We start from the raw sequence: 19,362 nt of genomic DNA, 5'->3' as shown, positions 1-19,362 counted from the left end.
AATGAAATTTCACAGACTTCAAACGTGTCTTTACTGTTATTTCGTTTGTTTAAAGTTTTTCAGATAAGGCGATTGATGTGCATCAGCATTTCAATGCTGAGACATAATGCGAAAAAATTCGCAAGCAGCGTATACCGGGTTCTATTCACGATATCATTTGGAAACATTTCGTGTCTTTCGTGTGCGTTGACATTATATTGAACTGGTTCGCTTTAGGCAGCACAAAATGCACAGTTTATGTAACATTGATAACTATATGGGAGTCTCTGGCTGCGTTACAAGCCTTCGAAATGTTTTGATATTCGGCTAATTTTGTAATAGAAGTATCGATTACCCAACTCACAATGTATTTTGAACATTCATTACCGCACATTTTCTCTTTAAAAAATCGCGCTAATATAAATTGATTGAGTGCTTTCTACAGGGAAATTCTTTGCGTTTCACTTGTATCAATTTTCTTTGTTCGCATAAGGAAAGAAAGAGAAAGCGAGTCGAAAGGGCCGTTCATTACGTACTATCGTAGTCAAATTATATTTACATAAAAATTGATAAGAAAAGAACGATTAAATCTTTGTGCATGCAGGTTTCCTTAGTTTTCAGTTATCAAACAACCGTCACTGACAAGTCAGCTTATTTCGTCAGCTACAGCGGCATACCTTAGCCTCTTCACCCATCGATACATTTTCTGCGATCACACTCTGCACCCACTTGTGTAGAGCATCAAATTGTACTTTTAAAGATTGATTGATTGATTGATTGATTGATTGATTGATTGATTGATTGATTGATTGATTGATTGATTGAGTGAGTGAGTGAGTGAGTGAGTGAGTGAGTGAGTGAGTGAGTGAGTGAGTGAGTGAGTGAGTGAGTGAGTGAGTGAGTGAGTGAGTGAGTGAGTGAGTGAGTGAGTGAGTGAGTGAGTCATTCGTTCATTGAATGAAGCGCTACCATAAGTGGATGAACCAGATGTTGGTCTTCTAACAGCGCTTCTTTTATACACAGCAAACTTTAACTCACAATGCTGTGCAGTCCTCTTGCCAATAACTTCCATCGAAGAACCGGAAGGTGGTGAACCAGATGTTCTCCACGAACTAAGAAGGAAATAGGATCTGGCAGCTCCTTTGCAGGATGCAACTGTTTGAAGCACAAACATTTTAGTTTCTTTTTTAATGCGCTTTCTTATTCCACATCGAGCACAATCGCTCTACATGGTACATTCAATATGAGCGTGCCAGAGTGGCAATTATGAAAGCTCTCGGAAACGGAGCAGTGAAATACGTATAGCACAAGTAGTAGTTCCCACGAAACCTGGCAGCTGCCTTCCCCTCCTATGATCTCAGAAAGTCTCCAAATAACAACGATTGCAGCAAAGCTATTGCAAGCGCTATTCAGTGCAGTCTCAAGTAAACATCGGGTCACACCTGCTTCGCTTTTCAAAGTGGCCCCAACGGAGGAACCCCGAAGAATCGCCCTAGCTTGACGTGTATACATTCTGCAAACGACCGTGCATTATATCGCCCTTATGACGCGGGCGCTTGCTCGCGCGTGCTCGTAGTGATGTAGCTATACTTTACATCGGCACTCTCGCTATTTTGTCGTTAGATGTGCGTGACTGTGCATGCGAACATTCTGCACTGTATGCTTACTGACACCTTCTCCCCCACATATTCGTTTGTTTTGTTTTCTCTCAGTCATAATGAACAGCCGATGACAAGGGGGTGCAATTGACATCCCGAGCAAGCAGCATTCTCATTCAAAAATATTTCAATTATTTACAGGATTACGCAATGAATGCGCCAAGGAGAAATGAATATACCACTGCCGTTGGAGTGCTCACTAAACGCCCTTACCAGGAAAGCAATGCAATGCCCAGGTGCGACGTGCTCATTGTCCGCATCACAGTGGTGGTCCGCATCACGCCGACTGGGCTCAAGCATGTATCTTTGGCACTTGGTCGTATGCTAAAGTCTCGTTGTTCATACACCTAGACAGAAACGTGCGTTTAACTTGTGAGTGGAAAAAAAGCGGCCAATCAGCGTCGTCATTTCGTTTTCATGTGATTGCTATACATCCGCTTTTGTAGACGTCTGGCATCGCAAGAATAAAGGAATACTATTAGGTCGAGTGGAGGCAGTCACGCGTAATCAAAAGCCTTTATACAAGAATCATCTTTTCAATTGGACGCAAGAGAAATCGTTACAACACGCGCGCGCAAAAAAGAAAGCGCTGAATGAGCTTGCACTGGCATTCTAACTGGATGGTTCAATTTTAAGCGAAACGTTCGGCGTGCAGCTGCATGAACGTTCTTCCGCCGCGATTTCGCGACGTCGTACTGCTTTCTAGCGTTCGGTCGCTTCTATATCAGCAAAAGAATGATTGTCAATAGCCTAAGTAATGTCGGCTGCAAGACGACGTCCTCTCCCAGTGATCTCCAATCACCTCTGTCTAAGGTCACATATGACTTCATCATATGACTGCGAAGCTCATTATCTTGTCAAACCACAAGTTTCTCGGCCATCTTCGACCGCGTTTCCCTTATTTCTACAGCTATCATGCGACTATGTAGGTCCACCACGTAGGCTTGTACTCTAACCAATTAACACCGTGACCTGCTAAATAGATTTGTTCCTCTTAGTGAAAAAACCGAATATCGGCTACAACACCGCCCTCCCCGGCTTGCTCTTTCATAAAAAAAGCTGTCTTCCCCTTAAATTGACAAGCATAGCTAAATTGACAAGCATAGTGCCAAGCGTGCACAGGCAAATATGAACAGACCTCAGTCGTTGACTACGAACACTCGCTGTCACAGCACTGGGGTGATGAAGAGAGCAAACAGAGGGCAAAGAAGGCTCCGTCAGTGGCGCACCGACGGGGGGGGGGGGGGGGGGGGGGGGGGGGGGGGGGGGGGGGGGGGGTTCGTGGGTTGTAACCCCCTTCCCCCCCCCCCCTGAGGCCGGCCTAACCCCCCTTTTGTTTAACCCCTTTTCTTTCCTTGCGCATTTGAGTACTGCAACTAAAATGTAAGACGCGCAAGCGTCTGCACACTCGCAAAAAGCGCATTTTTTTGACAATTTCCCGTGAAGAAATTGAAATTAGCGCTGTTTAGACTGGTATTGGCAAACTGTCAACCCCCCCCCCCCCCCCCCCTGGCAGAGATCCTGGGTGCGCTACTGGGCTCCGTGCTGCCTATTGCTTCACCGCGTCCCCGCAACATGAACTTACGTGACGTCCAGCACTAGGCGCGCGGGAAGACAGTGCACATGAAACCACCAGTCATCGCGGCTCGCCCAAAACTTTGCACCCGCTTTGCACCCGCGGACTTGATATTTCCTCAGCCGCGCAGACAGCCCTGCGCAGACACAGCAGGGCCGGTATTTTGTAGCGATGCCTTTCCGATACTGATGCCTTTTCGCGCTTTTCGCGCTTGGTCAGTGGTCAGAGCGACGGTCCGCTCACGTTATCAACGGGATCAGCCGGCCGTGAGCGGTGGATGATAAGACTAGTATAGAATAAAGCATAATGCATCGCTACGAAATACCGGCCCAGGACTATACTCGCGGACAACTTTCTGTGGCAATGAAGGGAATGCTGGGGGCGCGTGGCTGCTGCACATGTGTTTACACGCCAAGTAGTCCGGCAGCGTTTGACAGTACTTTTGGTTGCTCAGAACAGATGCTGAATCGACGCAGCTTCCATATGCGACACCTTCCCCCCTCTCCCCCCGGCCTCGCGCGCGCTTGTTCACGTGACCTCCAGTATTGGGCGCGCGAGAAGACGGGACGCATCAAGCCATTATCCTTCTCGGTTCAACCTCGCAAGCTTTCCACCACACCCACAGCATACGGCGCGCGCTGCACGATAGAATCTTATCGCACTTGGACTTTATACTGAACATCACGGCAATGGTGACGGGCACAATGGCAGCGAAAATTAGCCTGGAGTGTCCCTATACAAATGATATCGCAATAAAACCCAGGACAATTAGCCTGGAGTGTCCCTATATAAATTATATCGCAATAAAACCTAGGAGATGTGCGAATGCCCAAGCATGTACCTTAATTACATTCGCAAATTGACTATCGTTTGTGAATGAACGCCTATTAGACAGTGTAGGGGATTCCAGCAATTAGAGATGCGAGCACAAGAAAAAGAAGCGCATAGGGCAACGCTGTGCATGCAAACGTTCTGAACTATGTGTTCCCTGGCACCTTCTCCACGTGTTCGTTTGTTTTGTTTTCTCTCAGCCATAATCAACAGCCGATGACAAGGGGGTGCAATCGATATCCCGAGCAAGCAGTAAGCAAGCATCCCTATACTGTCATCATGTACCAACTGGCCCAGCAAGCCTATTAGGTGCTCTGGATTAGGAGGAAGGTATCGTCATTTAGACAATGTGGAAGTACAGCAGCTCCAGTGGTGTCGCTCTTATCTACTGCAATATGGTCAAAATATAACAAAGGCCCGGACGGGACCTGCTCGGGCAGTGCAGAGAAATGGCCCTGCTCTCATCCGTACGTTCCCGTACTTCAAGTAATGCTTAAGGCGCTCTACACGAGAGACAAGACGTGCCAGACAACGCGATCTGCTTGTTTTCTATATAAGTGCCGGTTCGCATACATGTGTGCGCAAACTAGGTGCGCACACAAGTGCTACAAGCTACAACCCCGTTTAAAAAAATTGATATCTCATAATCATCATTGTTATTCAGTATCCGCGATCATCTATGCCACCTGGTCTACATGCCCCCTTATCCTAAAGCAACGACAGTTAATGACACAAAAGAGAGTGGGAAGACAGCGTACCTACATTGAAACGGCAAGATCAGCAAGAACTGATCAGACTCTGTGCGTGCGTGCGTGCGTGCGTGCGTGCGTGCGTGCGTGCGTGCGTGCTTGTGAGAGAATTGGATCTGTTTCTGCAACCGCAATCCCCGGATCGCTGCCTCCAATCTGAAAGGACGCGAGAAGTAGCGCGAGAAAAAGCACCACCAAAGCACCTTCAGTTTGCCAGAAGCGAAAATGTCCTCAGGGATTTGTCATGCATCCAGGACGTTAGGGCGACGCTGCAACAAAAAGCGAAAGCAATCAAAACAAGGACGTACGTTGAACACAAAAGACATCGCCACAGCTTGAGACTACAACAAGATGGCGCAAACAAGAGAAACAGCATCCCCGATATCGAGGACTGTGCTTGAATGCATCGCTGTTTTGCGGACGTCCTAAAAAAGATGAAAAAAAGAAGCAGTAGCTACCCGCCGACAAACCAAAACTTTACGATCTCTTGGTTACAACTGTGGCCTTCACACTAACCTCGGTTTTCACTCCTTTCATGTTCCTTACTTTCATTAGCCTTTTCTTTTTCCTTCTTGCTTCCATCTTTTTGTTACCGATAAGCTTTCCTACACGTCCGTCTTGCTGGTAAAATCACTTGTCTCGAACAAACTTCAACGAGGAGGACCAACTGCTGACTCAGCAGTTTCAAGTGGCGAACACTTCTTGCGGTATTGGTTTGGCTGAAAAACAAAACGAATTTATTTGTTGTTAAGGCATGCGGTCGTAAAAATACGCTGACGTGTGTGCAACAATGATAACAATTTCGCATGTTGCCTGTTTTTCTCGGAGTGTCAGAACTTTTTTTTTTTTTTTGCCGGAGAGTTCTGCGGGAAAAAGTGAACATATGGACGCATTGGAGGCGACAATATGTAAACAAACCGTAAACGAATAATCCACAGAAGTTCGACAAGCGATAAATTACTCAATGCAAGGAGAGGGTGGGGGGGGGGGGGGGGAGGCAAGCAGGAGAGAAAGAAAAAGATTAAACGCGTGAGGGTTACAGCGAGCGTGGCATTTATTATGCCAGATACTTTCGTTTCGTAAGAAGCCCTTTCACACAGAATTTCTTAACGTCTAAGGAACCCGCTAGCCCTTCTGAAAACTCATTTACCCACCGTGGTAGCGTAGTTGGTTTGGCGTTTCACTGCTAATCCCCAGTGCGCGAGACCGAATCCCAGCTGTGGCGGCCACATTTCGATAAAAGTGAAATGCAAAATCCGCCTGTGCACCGGGCGTTGAGTGCACGTTAAAGAAGCTCAGGTGGTCAAATTTAATTCGGATTCCTCCAATACGGCGTGCCTCATAATCATGTCTTTGTTTTTGGCACGTAAAACCCCACAATCTAACTAATAAATGTCAATGTCATTGAGACGTATTATTCAAATGAGCGGAAACCGCAGAGAAGTTGCTTGTCCTGTGCTAGAGACAACGAGTCGAGGACGTTTTTATTTCATTAAAAAGACGGATATAAACGAAACGTCAAATCAGGCATAGACGTAAAGATTTGGTCTTTGCGTCTGTACGTCAGTAGAAGGAAGGAAGGAAAGAGTGGAGAAGGAAAGGCAGCGAGGTTAACCAGTTCAGCACAACCGGGTTGCTACGCCAGTAGAATGATTGTATCAAATCATATTGCGCAAATTTATTGCCACCTGGGGCACGCACGAAAGATATCGCAAGTAAAAATGAAATTTCTTTTCGCTTCAAGAGCTTTGCTGTTGAAAAGTCCCACTACCATAGTAAGAAATCCTATTAAATAACTGCGCACACAACTCGTGAAGACAAGAAGGCAGATGAGATGACTCTACTGCGGTATTATTTCTATGTTTTTTTTTTCTTGGTTTCTCTCGTTTCTTTAATTATATATGAACTATAGCTTTACAAGTCTCTAGAGTATTTCTTATATAATACGCTTATATTTTTCTTTCCAGGGCGCTTCGAAAGTTCATGCGCGGCTTCGTTGCTTGGGAGAAAAAAATATTTAATACACGTATTTCAGCGAAAGCAATTTGCATGAATGTGCGCGGTGTGTGCATGACGTATACACCAAGAGTATCTTATAATGCCATCGTTGATTTTACCCAATTATTCATGGCCAGGTTGTTGCCAGCAGTCACTTGTAATTCGAGTCGTGTCGGGAGAACGGCATGACGGGTGGTGCAAGAACACTGACATTCGCATGCTTAAGCTTGCTTCGCTTCCCCACATAAAAGCTGATGAGAAACCGAAGATGCCGTGAGAATTAAACGTGTCAAGAAAGAATAATTACTATTCAGACGGGAAGGAAATGACGGGTTCCCGTCTTCACGGCTTCTTCAGTGCGATTGAGCGTTCGTCATGCGGTTATAGCAGCCCGAACTAAAACATATACACAAAGAAATAGACACGTGGGGACAAGCTCTACCCCCGTGTGTTTACACATACGAGTAGATATACATACATACAGATTACACACAGATATACGCATATATCTGTGTATAAGTTTTACTTCACGCTGCTATAACTTCAAGATTCAAAACCAATTGGCCCAATCATTCATCTTACTGAACTGTTCGTCTTCATGTCTTGCCAAAATTACCGTAACACTACGCTCGTTCAAGCCTATAGACTGGGAGATGGTCTATGATGGACGAGATTCATTTAAGAAAATATTTGTGAATACGCTTCTTCTCAATGTTTGATTTAAATGCAGTAATGTAATGTTTGGCGCCAGTGCTCACTCTGCTTTTGCTTGTTCTTTCCGCATAATATCGATCGAATGCAACTGGATCACGGGCCCCGTCTCACTTACACTATTGCACCACCGGAATGCAGCAGTGATGTAATGATAGACCTGGTCAATCGCGAGGTCCATGCCTGGCGTCAGGCACAGAAGGCAATGTCAGATGAAACCAAAGACGAACAGAAGAAATGACGTCAGTTTCTCAGGTTGCCCGATCACATCTGGAGTGGCTGTGTATTTAAGTCACCATCGCAATAAGAGAGATGCTATTTCCTGGCGTAGACGAGGCGACGAAGTCTCGGATGCTGTAACCGAGTACTTAGTCCGCGGTAGTATCTCTAGATCGCCTGCCACCATGCAAATTTAGTATCCTTCTTCGCTGCACGCTCTTCGCCCATATGAATGCTATTCACCTTGTAATGGTAGACTTGCCTCTATGTTTTCCAAGAAAAGACCAGCGGATCTTCGGGAAGCAATAACCTGTATTCGCTATTACGCAATGAAGAAGCCATTCTGGGGCTTATTCTATACTAGCTTACATATATAGCACGCAACACTAGATGGCTAGAGACACTTCACTCACTTCTTCCATTCGTGGCCAGGAAATAGTGAGTCACATTGGAAATAAAGATATAGGTATGCCTCGTGTAATTCGATGTCATACAAGGTCTCCACTCTTATGTCGGAAAATGCAACGCAAATATTATATGGCAGGCGTCGCAGATCTCAGCCTATTTACGAGCCGACGAGCTAGCGTAGTAATAGGTTTCTGCGAGCACCCGCTGCAGCACACCAGTTCACACTCGCGACCGAAACATACTACGTGGCATATGTACATATACAAGCTGGAAGCACAAACGCGCAATAGTGATACCTTATTTGAAGTAAGCATACGTCTACAAGTTGTTCTTGTAATGTCTGAAGTAGTAATTGCCTAGAAAGTATCGCAGGTCAAGAGCAGCTGCCTGGAAAACGCGCGGAGTGAGAATTTCACGGCCGCAATACTCGCGCAGATTAAGCCGCGATGCTTGCTAAGCATGAAACATAGAATAGTGCTGATTTTGTTCACTCAGTACTGCAATGTCTTATGCCCTGCGTAAAGCGTACGCGCTTTAATGCAATCTCAATTTCGACCACCGTAATAATATATACGTCGCTCCGCTGCGAAGAACTTACTGCACTAGTAGTTCTTCCGTCCTTGAGCAGTCCGATTCAAGTCGCAGCTGTATGTTACTGCGAAGATGGCATGCTCATTTAGGGGCACGGTCGTCTGAAAGACAACGTCCACGAGAAACCGCCATCCAACCATTCAAACTATCTTGCAAAGTTAAGTTTCCCTTTTACTGCGAGAGCAATTACATGGACACTCTCATGCCAATTTCCGTCGTCGGCGTCACCGTGATGTTCCGCATAAACTAGGAGCGCGATGACATCGAGGTCGCGCGCCGTATATGCTGTAGCTGCGAAGGATAGCATGGGAGGGTGAGCCGACAAGGATGGTGGCTTGGTGGGGCAGCGCCTTTTCGTAAGTGCAAGGGTAGAAGGCAGGGAGGGCTAACAAGGAGGGGAAGGCGTGTGTGCCCTAGGAGGAGGAGGGAAGGGGGGGGGGGGCAGAATAGTGCGCGTATCCGCTTCTACTCCGGCCGTGGCGGCACATGGCGCGGCTGATTGGGGCGGCGCGCGTCCTATCTTGGAGGTAATCTACGGTGGGTTCGAAGGCTAGCCGACACGACAAAGCTGATGGCTTCGTGTGCGATGTGTTCTCGCGCGCCTAGTACGCGTTGAAGCGAGAGGCAGCGCGAAGGAGAATTCGCTCGCGGCTGCTGCCATTCTCCATGGCGTCAGCTTTCTGAAAGCGAGTGCCCGCAGTCATGCAATGAGATGTGTTCATATTTGCCTGTGCACGCGTGACACAATGCTTGGTTAATTTTGTTACCAAGCGAATACTTAAATCAGTTTAAACAGCTGATAAAACTACTAACCTTGCTGCGTATGGCTGTCTAACAATTTCATATCGAAATCAATGCTTCGCCTTTCGAGCGAAACTGCGACATTTTTCAACCATCGTCAGCCAACCTTATTCGCTATGCGTTATTTATCTTCACATTGTATTGCCGTATTTTCCAAACAGACTCTGTAGTTTGTCTTACAGTACTTCGCTCTGAAAGAGCGTGTTTCAGCGCTATGTCCTTTTGTGCTCCTCAATCCAATTTATGACTTCAATAAAGCGTGTGAGTCAAGTAAGCTAGTTCACCTTATTCCACTAGGCGCCTAACGAGCATGCGTTCGGTATTGCCCACTGCCTTGGTCGGTGGGTCGGTCACTGGGTCAGTCGGTGGGCCGGTTGGTTCTACGTGACATGGTGCACCCTACTAGAAGTGATAGGTCATGCATGAGTCGGATCAACACTTTATACAATATGTACAGTCCTACATTGGAGGCCTGCAGATATTGGCGTAAAGGGTGGCTGATGGAAGCTAGCGTAACATGCTTTTATAAGAGACAGAGGTCACGAATCGTGTGGTAGTAGAGGAAAAACTATGAAGAAACTTTTTTAAACTAAATGTAGTAGTAAAAAAATTCTTTTATTTCATAGGTCATGTTGGAGTTACGCGTAAAAGAATTATTAAAGCAGGGGGTCCCAGAGTTTAGAAAATATGGCAGTGAGACCTCCTATGATTACATAAATAGAGTAATTATACAAAGAAAGCAAGCAGCAATGAAAAGTACGGACCTGTGGGCAAGTTAAAGACCAATAATTAGGTAAATTTATTATTTCTAACAAAATCATTAGGTACATACGATAATGGTAATACTATGTAATGAAATCGCAGGCAAGTGAAAAAACAGTATAAAATAAATAATCAACATTACATAATACTCAAAACTTAATTAATTGTCCAAATATTAGTTACGTATGCAAAATGCAATATGGAAATTGCAATGATTCGCTCAGTTTCCTTACAAATTATTTCTTGGTGCGCCTTGAAAATGCGTAAACATTGTGCGACGCATTTTTTTTCCTAGGGGCAATGAATTCTATATTGTTATGCCCGAAAACAGAGCTGTAAACATGCCGCAATTAGTTCTTACAGCCGGCAAAAGAAGATTAATCTGCTGGGAAAAACCAGTACAATTGTTATTAGTAAGGTATTCAGAATAATTGCATTCAATGTAAAGATCATGTGGGATGAACCTATATGCAATTATAGATCATTTCAGTCGAAATAATTTGCGTGGAGAAAGAATATTAAGTTTTGGCAACAGCTGTCTGCAGGACACATCAAATGGACAGAAAAGCATTTTTTAGTTGATGGCTTGGTTCTAATGGCGCTACCGATCTTCAGTATGAGAAAAATACGTTTGCCCAAGATGATAGGTGATACAAAAGATGGCTATGAATGCAAGCAAAGTACAGAGATCGAACAATGTGAGGTTGAAAATCATTACATGTCATGATAATAATGTGGATGCCAAACTCAATGTTTTTTCGCAATTGAACAAGCATACGCATCGAATTTTACTTCAGTATCTAAGACGACGCCAAGAAATCGTGCTTCATTTGAAACCGGTATGACGTAATGAGCAATTCAACAAGAAGGTTGGAGGTCGATTGAAATTCCTGCAGAATGGTACAGAATGGAACACCATGAATGCGGTTTTAGTGGGATTTACGAGCAGCTAGAAATAACACATTCAGGAGATAATACTGCTGCACTATTAATAAATTGTAATAAAGGGGCCCATTATATTACCATGTCATCATGAATTTTATAGGTATACTAAGAAAGAGAAGTTATTATTGTTAGTTAAGCTTAGAAAGCATTACGGTTCTTCAGAATCACTATAGGATTGCGCTTTCTTTTTTATTATTTTGTTTGTCACTAAACAACTAAAAGGCCATTCCACTCACAGCAGGTGAAAGTTAAGGCCCTCAAAGCTTGAAGGCTTAAGCTACACGAAGTGCTTGAGAGCAATTTGTCAAGCTTACTGAAAATCCGCTTAGCCAAGACCAAACGACTGCACAGCCATGTACAAGCGGCTCGACAAAGATTCGTAAGAACGCGAAATGGCTTAGAATGCACACACCGAGTTTCGGAGTTACAAGCTGTGATGTGTTAGCTCAAGTGTATTTCATAGTTCTTAAGGTACCTTTGAACTTTACTTGCATTCGGGAGGAAAACTTGGAGCCTAAGTCACCATAGTTTCCAACTCTGCTTCGGTTTAGCTAAGCTCGAGGAGTTCGTTTTTTTCGGTAAACCTGAGAAACACAGGGAGTCAGGCAGTTTTTTTAAGAAAACGGAAGGCTGAGAACCTGAGACGGCTTTCGTTCAAGGTTAAAATTAAATTGTCGTGTTTGATGCCCCGACTCCCACGCAGTGAACAATGAGTGACCACATATTTAGTGAATTGGACTACAAAATAATATTGGCTACCTGTGATTTAGCATGTACCTATATCAAAGTATATGAGCGTTTTTTGCATACCACCCCCATCGGAATGCGGCCGCGGTGATCGCAAATCGAACCCCTAACCTTCTGCTGAGCAGCGCAAATCCATAGCCACTGAGCAACCACCACAGGTATTCATATGGGTAGTTAGTAGCGGTGCTGAACTATCGATAAAGTCACTAGCGATAGTTTGATAGTTTTGTAAAAGCATCGACAGCGTCAAAAAAAGTTAATGGTATTATTGCTAGTGATGGCACTATCGGTAGTATTACAATATCGCCGCTACGAATCTATCGATAGCGTTAAAAAATCAATAGTAGCACTATCATAATACTATCCTTATTATTGCGATAGTACTCTATTGGCAATGTGATCGACAGTTGGGATTCTTGGCTACTGATATTACAAGAAATTTTGCGATAACTCAATGGAAGTAACACTTAGTTAATACAAATGAAAGCAGGGAAATGTCGCCAAGTTCATGGATGGATGCTCCAATGTTTATGTGCCGTGCGTCGCGTGATTTTACATTATCGATTGCTCACTTTCGATAGTACTATCGAAATCAGTAGTGGATAGAGCACTATCCATGGTGCTATTGATAGTTTCTGTATTATCCATAATTTGATGACGACTAAACTGTCGATAGCATCCAAATTACTACGTACAGTTTTGCACCACCAGTAAATAGGTAGGCTATGCTGAAGAAATCAGAACTCATTGTGACAAAAAAAAATAATATAAGCAGCAGTGAATGTCTATCGTTGCGGTTCCATGTATGTTACTACAGAGATAAAAAATGCCTGCGCCCCTTTACGTGACTTGAATACTTGTGAGAGTTAGTAGGAGCTTGGGACGGAAACAGCTGTGACATTGAATTTATTTCTCAGAAATGTAGATTGCGCAATTTTCGATGAGGAAGGCGAAGTAAAAGCTGCAGATTAAGCAGCTTGACTGGCTCCCACCACCTTTATCCCTCGACAGTAATCAAGAACGCAGCTCGAACACGTGCGCAGATGCTTGTGTAATAATTACCAGGAGAAAGGAACGTATTGAACAGTTAAGAACAAATAATAAGAAACACTTAGACACCGATGGCATTACACATAACAAATAACTCTTAAGATATAAACGCGGAAGAATTTTGAGATTGAAGTTTCTTTGTTGAGAATATACGGCGAGAAGCTCCACACATAAATAGAGAGCAAGAAGAACGGTGTAGACAGCACAAACTCAAATTTTGAAATCCGAAGGTTGTGTGGGCTATTGTCCTTTTTTAGACTGCACATTTTTGCGCTGTTTACCATCGTACACTCTACCTCGCTAGCGTAGAACCAATCGTAATGAAGCAATGCAAGTTACCAGGAGGAGTAAAAGCTGGGAGATGTTGGCGGTATATAAGCGGATCTAGTCTTGCAAGACTTGCCGTCAATTTCTCCTTCCGAGCGTTGATATTGTATACGTTTACCTTGTAGTTTTGTCGGTTTGTCCTTCAGGGCATCATGTCATTCGAAAGAGCAGCGTGAACTTGAAGATGGGCGTAGCGAGGAGGAACAGGATGCGAGCGGGCAACTTGTGAGCGATCCAGCGCACGACGCCGTGCCGGCCCACCCACTCTCCGAAACACAAAGCTTCGAAATGAGTACGCTTAACGTTACCAATCACCGGCTAACTGCACATCCCTCAGAAATTTTAGGAGGACTTGGCACACCTTTCTCGTGATCGAATGTATTCCTTCTCAATGACCTACGAAGCGTCGAATTTACCATAAGGATTCACAGTTTTTCCTTCGCGTGTAGGCCTAGCGGGCAATGAGGCGGCTGATCGACTAGCTCGCGATGCGGCTGACAACGCTTCCCATAGATCATCGGTTCAGGCGAAAAGTATGCGACCTCAGGGGTATTTCTCCGTGCACTACAGTGGATACGCATGATCGCGTAATCGCGTCAGCGATTTGCGGAAAAGAATCCCTGAGGTACACAGTGCATAGCACAGCCCTTATTTTATGGATGAAGAGGTTCAACACCGTCAATGAAAGCAGCAGCGAGAAATACAATGACAGCAGCACCAAGAATCAATTCATATTGGCATTTCGTTTGGAATTGTTGCTAAGAACAACGGCCATAATGTTATTCTTGAATGCGGCGAATATTGTGGATTATACAGTAGAGAAGTAGGCTCGCGCCCACATCTCTCCTTTTCTTCAAGTAAGTTTATCTCTCTCCCTGTGTCTCTTTCCCTCTCAGATATTAATTTAAAGTTTGGTTAAAAACGCTTGTTATCAGAAAATCAATCGAGATGTCAAGCTTAAACTTTGAAGGGCGTGGTTGAATCCCGCTGCAAACGGATGATAATTGATTTTATTAAAGGTTATTGTTATATAATAATGTGTGTGTGCGTGTGTGCGCGTGTGTGTGTGTGTGCGTGCGTGCGTGCGTGCGTGCGTGCGTGCGTGGTGTGTGTGTGTGTGTGTGTGTGTGTGTGTGTGTGTGTGTGTGTGTGTGTGTGTGTGTGTGTGTGTGTGTGTGTGTGTGTGTGTGTGTGTGTGTGTGTGTGTGTGTGTGTGTGTGTGTGTGTGTGTGTGTGTGTGTGTGTGTGTGTGTGTGTGTGTGTGTGTGGTGTGTGTGTGGTGTGTGCGTGCTGTGCGTGCGTGCGTGCGTGCGTGCGTGCGTGCGTACGTGCGTGCGTGCGTGCGTGCGTGCGTGTGTTTTTTGCGTGCGTGCCTGTTGCCTGTGTGGCGTGCGTGCGCGTGTGTGTGTGTGTAAAACCTGCACATTGCAGGTTGTAGACATCAACAACGAAAGTGAGCTAAAAGCAGTGTTCATGCTGCCTGAACGGCACCAAGAAAACCGTAGGATGGATTACCTGTTCCCTTTTTTTAATGTAAATGTAGAAATGATAAATGAAAGGAAATGATAGCGGGAAAAAAGACTACAGCCAATGTGAAAACGACGCCGCAGTGACTCAATTGCTTAGAGCATCGCTCGCGTAATTCAGAGACGTGGGTTCGTAGCCCACCTGCAACGAATTGTTTTTTCGTTCACTTTCTTTTCCGTTTATGCATGATTTATTCATGTCAAATCATTTCAAATAAAAAAACAAGCGAGTAATTTCCTAATGGTTTCCTTGGTGTCATTTACCACTACTCTCATTCGCTAACACCAGTTTTCGCAAGGACTGGCACTTTTCGGTACTCTTTTTTTTTCACAAACAATAGCTGACTGGAATAAACTAACTGAAGCATTCCCCCAGCGCCCGCGATCTGTATACCATTTTTGTGATTAGTGGTGTCATTTCATGTTAGAGTTTTATTATAACGAAGTTGATTAAATTTTCTTGATCGTCTACCTTATGACGACAGACATCTTGTGAAAAGCTTGTTACAAACTTGTTTGATCCTGTACCTTTGTGTAAATAAATAAATAAATAAATTTGCCGTCGGCTTCATGGGATCGTGACTGACGATAGCCGGGCGTCTTGTATCCCGTTCCTCGATCAATTTATATTGTTCCCACTACCACAGGTGACAATATATAATAGAAAAACACAGATACATTCTTTGCCTGACTATATTCCAGAAAATATAGTGGGGTAGAGGATGTTTCTACTTGAATTTTGGGGATGCTCAATAGAGGAGAAGAAGAAGAAGACGAGGTGGAATTTCGGACTGCTTTGCTATAAGTCGGCGCCGTTACCTGAAATTTGAGCATGTCCTCGCACGTATGCTCTACAAGCAAGTGGACCCGTCGCAATTTTACTTTAACGCAGCGACCGGAACATCTCCATCAGTGGAGCGCCGTGTCGAACTCTACAGAAGTGCCCTGCATTCCGCCTGGAGAAAGCACCGCCTATCAAGTGGACACACCATCGCGGGGGACGCAGTGGCATCCAGTGAGGCCAGCCGACATATCCCAGGAGCTCGCGAACGTTCCGCCGAAGCGCGAATTGCCGTTGCATCGTTTCTCCCCACACCAAGGTAAGCACAACTAAGGAACTATGATCACTTCCTTTATCGTGAATTATTGCTGGTTATACATCCAACTCTTTTCCCCAGATCTCTCTTATGCCCCGCCAGAGTACGTTAACTCTGTATGCTCGGGAACAAGCGTGCTCAAATAGTGCGGTTGCAGGCATAAAGCGCTCGTAGCCCTGGAAGCAGAGCTTGCGTGAAGACCCTCGGAAGATGAAGAACTGCACTCTATGTCTTTATTTCAGGCGATGCTCGTCATTGGGTCATCTCTCAGGATGGCCGCGCCATTCTCGTCTGTGGCAAAGTTCATCGTGTGACGCGCGCTTCCATAGATTAGCAACGAAAATTTTCCGTTAGAACCCCCCAAAAATTACTACTCTGGCGCAGCAGGTTCCCGAATCAATGTCTTCTCAACTCGGTCCCTACGTAATGCCATCACGACTTCAAAACGCGGGACTCAGCATGTCCTGTAACAAAACCCGTGCCTCGAATACTCATAATAAAATCAGATCAATGTAATGCAAAATAACCATTATGTAAAGCTATTAACAAGGGCTGTCAATGTAAGCAAATAGCCCAAATCTTCTAGAAAGCCATTTACCTGATTAAAGGAATGAGGCGCTTGAAGGAGTATATTTGTTGCAGTGGAAGTATTTAGGTCAAGTTTCATGTTTCATTGATTAAGTATGCAGAGAACAGAGTCGGTAACGAGAACATCTGTAGCGGTTGTATATGCGGCTATACATTAAGACCCTTTTCGCGAAGCGGTTTCCTTTAGAGTAACAAGATGGCGCTTTCAGCGGCGCGCCGCACGTTGCCTCAGCGAAAGCACACGAATACGAAACCATTATCGCTTCTGCCCTGCTACTGTGCGATCAGCTGTCGGAAATGCAACTGGGGTTTCGCTAATTCACCGTGGTCCATTCATGCTGCAATATCTAGAACGGCAGGGAAAAGACGTGTACAGCAGTGGGCTGAAATAATAGTCACTGGCATATTAAGGAATGCTACACATCAGTGTGACAAAGTCGACAGAACGCTGCTGCGTAATGACTGCCTGTGTTACCAGTCCTTTGCGATGCACGGCTTTTCTCGAGGATAAAAAAATTCATTCATTAGCCAGCGTTGTATCGTTAACCTCCACAATAAGAGATTCAACTCCGGAATGTCGGCCAAGCGTGAATGCCACTCGTTACCCAATGGCAAAGCGAGTAGCGCCGCTTCCTCTCAGTAAGTTTCTTGCACGTTATCTACACACATCCACCCCAACTCACACGCAAACTTACGCCCACTATACTGCCAATGTATCAAGAATAAGTGAATGAGTGCACACTTGAACCATTGCGCCAAAGCATGTGTGACGACCACTACACTGACAACACACGTATGTTTCAAGCTGAACGTTTCGTGACGGTCCACACAGTAGCGAATGAATATTGATAATACGTCTTTTCTACAAGCTATCACTAAGTACAGGACACTAAGTACGGCCCAGTCACATGTTATCTTTACAAATGACCTGAGAGTCAAATGATATGCTTGTGACATGCTTCGACAAAGCTAGACCACAAGCTATTCGCAGCTGCTTCTGAATACCCGCTGGCTGGCGTTCATTGGCGTACTCGGGAGCGCAACCGCCTTGGAACACCACTCCTGCGGCCCATGCGGTCCAGCGACCTCCGATGCCGAAGCCGCAAAATCTTTCCCCTCTTCAGACGCCGACACCGCGCTCCCCGGCGTCACGGGCATCACCCAAACGCAGAGGGTCGTCGCAGATTTCCACGACTACCGTGTACGACGTGAGCGCCATCTACATGGTGCCCCTCTGTGCCTCCAACTTCCTCCTCATGATTGGTTAGTGCCTCGCAAACTATTCAGCAGAGGTCGTGCGAACGCCTTCTATACTCGTAAAACTTTTTTTCTATTGACCTGATTTCTTTAATTAAGTTCAGTTTTATTTTTCTGCAGTTCTTAAACGCAGGAAACAGACAAAATGACTGTCAGTCGACAGCCTAACGGGATCTTTGTAACCTTTCGGAAAGTCATCTGCCAGCGAGAAAGTGGTACCTTATAGTAATTAAACATCTAACAAAGCATAGAAATTCACACGCTATCAAAAACGCAAGCAAATAACACTTGTAAATTACAGAAATGTGCACACGAAAGTATTAAGCATAAAGCAATGCAAAACAAAAAGCTAGCACATTTCACATTATCAATTCAAATTAGCCGGAGTACATGACACCGTAGTGTTAAGTACAAACCGTCACGGAAATAAACTTTGACGTGAGTTGGCCGCCTGTCCCAAACATTTATAACGAAGGTATTTGATTCATAAGTATGTTCATTCACGTTCTACGCTGTTATGTACAAGGTTTGTCATGCAGAAAGGCACTAACCAGGTCGTCCAGTTACAGAAAATGTGCACATTTTGTAGTGCCCTTAACGGTTCCAACTGTACACTTTCGTTGTCAAAGAAATGAAAGCTATGAAGGCGAAGCGCACGCGCGACAGCGCTCCTGAAAACAGTCCCACAGCCTCATCCGCATTTCCTTCAGCTGGGAAACCGGAACTGTAAACATCTCGCATATACTACAGCACTTGCGCCAAAAATAAAACAAAAACTGCGCCACTCAGGGTTCTAATCAAAGTCTAACTTTGTTGTTGCGGTTCTTTTCGTCGCCTCAGACCCTAAGGCCCCTACAGGAATATGCATTTTTCAAGTCGGCTCTTATTACCGACTGGTATTTCGCGAAAGCGACAAAGACAAATTTTGTTGAAATATCCCGGCTAATGCTGAAGGCTGCATCTCCATATGCGTGGAGAAAGTTGCCGTCTTTTCATGTTCTTCTCGCAAAATCTGTTTTTCTTGGCTTAAACAGAAAGATGAACCTGTAACGTCGTTTGCATGCTTATCCTGCGTTTCACATTTTAATGTCAGCTCGTGGTATATGGAAGGCACATAGTGGTTGCTTTTCGTCATGTGACGACGTATGGGTCGACACCAACTTAGCGTCAATTCTCACGAAAGCTGACAGCAAGAATATGCTTAAACAACTTCCGTACCGTCGCGCATACATCAGACTTTATATCAGGAACAAATATCAGTCCCGAGCTAACTTCGAAAATTGTTGAAGGCAACGTGCACCATGAGGGCACAAGGGGTCGCACGAGGTTTCTCTTCCACGTTTTGGCAAATGCGACACCGTCTCAAGCAGCCAGGCACGCGGATTCAGTGTCTGCTCCGATAAACGGAAACCTAAAGCTCTGCAAAACTCGGCTGGTCTACTTGGCGCATTACCACATGTTCAGAAGCTCAGCCCCTGTAGCTTTCCCGTCATTATCTCAGAAAGTTCTCCAGAAGCACAGTACGAAGTAAATGCACTAATA

Source organism: Dermacentor silvarum, chromosome 7 (assembly GCF_013339745.2).
Source record: "Dermacentor silvarum isolate Dsil-2018 chromosome 7, BIME_Dsil_1.4, whole genome shotgun sequence".
Taxonomy (NCBI): Eukaryota; Metazoa; Arthropoda; class Arachnida; order Ixodida; family Ixodidae; genus Dermacentor; species Dermacentor silvarum.
Note: the sequence above shows the minus strand (reverse complement) of the source record.